The sequence below is a fragment of the Nanorana parkeri genome, unplaced genomic scaffold, assembly GCF_000935625.1.
Source record: "Nanorana parkeri isolate BGI_ZX_2015 unplaced genomic scaffold, ASM93562v1 scaffold2, whole genome shotgun sequence".
Taxonomy (NCBI): domain Eukaryota; kingdom Metazoa; phylum Chordata; class Amphibia; order Anura; family Dicroglossidae; genus Nanorana; species Nanorana parkeri.
This window is the reverse complement of record NW_017306270.1, coordinates 137,553-142,574: the sequence shown is the minus strand read 5'-3', so window position 1 is coordinate 142,574 and position 5,022 is coordinate 137,553. Positions and strand designations below refer to the sequence as shown.

Here is a 5,022-nt window from a genome sequence, read left to right as displayed (position 1 = left end):
GGGAGCCATATATACACTTTCATGTTATCTTTAAAGTAGAACTCCAGGGAAACATTCTCTTGACCCTTTTAGTGGAGCTGCTCCTGCATTGCAGGGGTTAACTGCTCGTTTTTGTCTTGGTGAAAATATAACAAAGTTATACTCGCCCAATTCTCGGAGCCAGCTTGCTCTTAGACCGGTGCCTTCTGCCTCGCTCCCACTGCACTTCAGCAAATGGTATATACCTTGGCTTCCTAATGCCTTAGACACAGTGTATAGAACATGGCGACTCCGGGACCTTAGACCACTGCAGCGGAGGGGGAGAGAGGCTTCAGGGACTGGTCTAAAACCAAGCCGGCTCAGGGAATCGGGTGAGCACAACTTTTTTTTTTTTTTAACCTAGATAAAAACAAGCACCCACTGCAAGGGTTAAGAACATTTTCCCTGGAGTTCGGGTATCTATAGCCAAATTTTACTTTTCAAGGGATCAGGCGCACAGTGGGAAGCCCATCTGTCACTCTGCCCTCTCCTATCAGCATGCTTCTTGTCAGCACATGAACTAACTGGCTCTTTAAACTGCGTCTTCCTTTCACACTCCAGCCCTGCTGTACAGGGATGGCAAAGGCTGATACTAGGTCAAATCCAGGTACTTATACTGCTGCCATTATAAAAATACATCCAATTATGTAGTACAGAGTTGCATTCATTTTCTGTCTTTCACATCTGCCTGGATTTCCGCTTTAACCTTGTGCATTAGAACACCTCTTCTGCTTTCTGCTAAGGCAGAACATCCCCTAGCTCCCCCATCTGCTAAGGCAGAACATCCCCTAGCTCCCCCCATCTGCTAAGGCAGAACATCCCCTAGCCCACTCATATGCTAAGGCAGAACATCCCCTAGCTCCCCCATCTAAACTGGTCCTGCAGGGTGCCAAACAAGAAAGGGTGCTGCCGGCTGCTCAAAGGTCACTTTCATAAAGCAAAGTATTTATAGCTCGGTGAATTAACCATCGAGTAATCTGCAGCATCCAAGCACAATCGTGGATTACACACAGCGTCTGACAGGCCGGGAGATTAGTGCCATGTAAGCTTGGCGCATTCACAAATAAACCAATTACGTCTAATTGTTCAGACCTTATGTGACAGCATGCTCTATTATTTTGCGTTTGCAGTGGACCGGAACGCAGGCAATGTTTTGCCACGCGTCCGATTGCACTGCAGGCATGGCCATTGACTTCAATGCACCGCCACGCCCCCTCCCTCCCCAGAACGAAGTGGGAAGTTTGGCGAGTGATTGCGGTGCATTTCAGCAGCTCCCGCTCTGGATGGAAGAAAAACGCACAGTATTCCTTTTTTTTCAACTATGAAATCCAAATGCTGTGTGAAGTGCTGAATTCGGCTGCACTGGATTTAGAAAAGTCTGAGTAAAGGAACTGGGTGGAGAACATAGGCCAGGGGTGGACAAATTAATATGGAATGTCCAAGCAAGCAGCCAGCTCCATTGACAACTAAAGAAAACCTTAAAAAGTTGGGCGCCAGCCAGCGTTGTAACTACAGATCATAGGGCCCCATAGATAAAATGTGAAATGTGATGGGGGGGGGGGGCCCTCCCTGACGGCCACAATGACACCAAGATCCCAAAGACTTCTCTTGTTCGCCTGACAACAGCTTTCCTACATTGTAGACTTTACAGAAGCATCAAATGCAACCACTCCAACCCTTAAGAATACAGTACCGTGTTATCTTCACATGTTCTATGTTTAACTTGCTTCAATTACCTAATGGGGCCCCCTTCCACCCTCAGGCCCCATAGCAGCCTCCTGGGCTGTTATGGTTATAGCTGCATCACTGGCGGCAGCTGTCATGTGTAAGGAGCATTGGCGACCTGGTTCCTGGGAGGTGTCCAGTCCTGGCATAAGCGCTGAAGTGTCTGTTCATACTAGTTGCCTGGAGTAGCCAATAATCTTAAAAGGAGAACTATGGGGTTAAGGTTTTTCCCCATAGTTCTCCTTAGGGTAACAGGAGGACACAAACTAGCGTCCTCCCGTCACCCTAGGCTCAGTATACCGCGTGCAGTCAGCGCTGGCAGATCGGAGCGTGGAGGGGGGAATCCAGCCCCTCACCTGTCACGGCATAGAGCCATGACAGGATCGAGAGGTGAGCGAACCCGGTATGTGTTCGCTCACCTTCCGATCTACTGAGCCGACCTGTGACAGTCTCATTGTCACAGGTCGGCTAGAACTATGAGGTGAGTGAAAAGCACTCACCTCATAGTTCTCCTTTAACACTCGATGCTTAGTCCTGCATTGTCAGCTATTTTAGGCTGCACCACAAATATAACTTCTCAATGTTTCTCTATCTTTTTCTAATTGAACCTTCCATATTTAAATCACTGTAATGCAGTCAACCTGCAGATCCAGTAAAATGCTCCTTTTTGGGGGTTTTTCACTTGCCATGTGCTGCAGCTAGGGTTAAAATAATAATCTGTGCTGGCAGCACTAGGAGAGTCAGACTGCTGCATCACACACACACACACACAATGCAGCAGCCTGGGATTCCAGTGGTCCGACAACCCTTGTTCCCCTTGCACACTGCTCCAACAGTGCAGCTCAGTGAGAATGTGCGCTGTTGATTTGAGCAGTGGGCAGGTGAAAAGTCCAGCCACTGCGTAGTGGCTGAGCAGCGGTCCGACTCTCTAAGGTGCTGCTAGCACAGGCTTTTCCAACTCTTGCTGCAGCATATAGCCAAGAAAAGGGTATATTTTTACTGTATATGAAGCCTAAATTGTAATGCAGTAACTAATACAAAGGCTTTATTTGGGCTGTAAGTTTAGGATAAAATGTGGACGGATTGGATCCTTTGTTGGGCGTTTTCTTTTACGGAGAGTGATTTAGTCTAAAAACAATCTTTTATTCAATGTCTACGAGCTGTTATTTGGAAATTCACCAACAGAGATATCACAGATCTGCTTAACGCTACAGAACGCGGGAAATCTCTTTTTCCGCAAATCAACAATTTTGCGCCGCCAGATTACAAGTGCACATCAACAGCGAGTGCCAAATTATCTTCTATGAGAGAAAATTAGCTTTTTATGCATTTATTTGGGGGGGGTGAACATTCTGCTGAGAGTGAGAGAGCAAATAGCGGTTTTATTTCAAGCTGCGCACAGCGTAAAATTAAAGCTGATTCAGGAGAATCTGACGCCTTGCAAGGTCACTTAATTTCACAGGCATTCCTTACCTGGGGCAAGATGCTCTGCAACTCAGCATATACCAGACCCTGATGGGGAGTGCCGATCAAGATCATATGCACGTTATTAAAATAGACTCCTGTTAATGCAGAGCACGTAAGATTCTATACGATGAAGGCAAAATGTTTCAGCCAATACCGCGTCTCATCTTACATGCACCGAAACTCCAGTGTGTACTGAACTGGACTTCAGCTTTGCTGTTGGCGTTTCACATATTCTGTGGATGTAAGAGGACTCTATGTTCAAAAATAAGTGGACACCACTCCAAAATCATAGAGTTTAGGCATTTCCAGTGAAGGGTTTTATTCAGCGACACTCAACTTAGGAGTTAAACCTTAAAAATACATTGAAGCACCTTATTAACAGAAATGTATCCCTCGGCTGTAGATCCTCAAATCATCTCCAAATTGGTGCCGACACAGTCCTTCCTTCTGGAGGGTGGCTACTTATGTTCCCCATGGTCCCTGTGTGTGTTGTAAAGTAGTCACCGCTCAATGTTCACTCCTGTGATGGACTACAATCTCATGTTTAGTTTACTAATTTGTATTGAGGTTGTAGTCCATAACAGGAGCGAGCTTGGAGCAGTGACTACTTTGCAACACACACACACACACACACACACACACACACAGGGACCATGGGGAACAAAAGTAGGCGCCCTCCAGAAGGAAGGACAGTGTCAGCGCCAATTCAGAGATGATTTGAGGATCTACAGCCGAGTGATACACAAATAAGATACATTTTTTGTTATTTAGGTACTTGAATGTATTTTTAAGATATAACTCCCGAGTTGTCATTTTAATGCTATAGCATTTTGGCCAATTGTGCTCCTCCAACCTTGTGCCGCTGCGCATTCTGCTCATCCTGTTGTCCTGGCCTGAATCTCTAAAGAATTTAGATGTTGCCTTACAAGTCATACAGAGTCAAAATCTCTTCCTTTTTGTATCTTTTCAGCATCCTGAAAATAGTTGCCAACAAGACAGGCCGATTCCCGTTACAAATAATTCTCTGGACTGTTTTTCCTTCTTTAATGTTCATCACAACTTCATTTCTGAAGGTATCCCTTTAAGCAGCCCCGATCTCCTCAGTCACCTTTGGTGTTCTATGACGCAAGTCACTTGCCAGCCTCCTGGAGAAATGCTCTGCGGGGACTCTTGTCCCAATTCCATCCTGCAGTTGAGGTCGTATGTATTCAGGCTATATATCAATGCCAGGGAATTGCCAGCCTAAAGTAAACTCTTCTGGTAATAAAAATTAATGGCAAAGTATTTAAAAATAGCCGTTTTAAACATCTAGTCTCTGCAAAGCAATGCCAACTTGGCAATGGGCACAGTAACTGACTCTGGTGGGGTATGTGCCGTCAATCTATCAAGGGGAAGGGAATAGCTCAGGGAAATAAAAAAAATAAAAGATAAAAATGAAGATATCATATGGTGGACTGAATGTCACGATGTCCAGGACTACTTTTATATGTAAGAAATAAACCCATATATGGGTTTTGACACTTCGGGTTTATTGCTAGTCTTAAATACAATGAACTACAGTTGCCACACTCCTCCTGGCCATCCATTTCTAAACTAACTGGCCATTGTCTGACTTCTTCATACAAAGAGCTAGTCTCATGAGGAGTCCAACAAAGTTGATCAACCTTTTTGTCTGCTCCAATCTAATCTTAACAGACTTATACAAACTATGGAATCATCCACATCAAACAATTCTGTGTGCCCAAGTAGCGGTCCCTTAAAAAGATAAGTGACAACATCTTAGAACCTTTATTATATCTGTGAAAAAAGGTT

At 44.9% G+C, this 5,022-nt stretch overlaps 1 protein-coding gene across 1 annotated transcript in view; it reads right to left on the bottom strand.

Annotated features, from left to right (window-relative positions):
• The window catches only part of UBTD1 (ubiquitin domain containing 1), a 45,553-nt gene that overhangs the window by 3,831 nt on the left and 36,700 nt on the right, over positions 1-5,022 (bottom strand). The gene's annotated exons all lie outside the window — the stretch shown is intronic.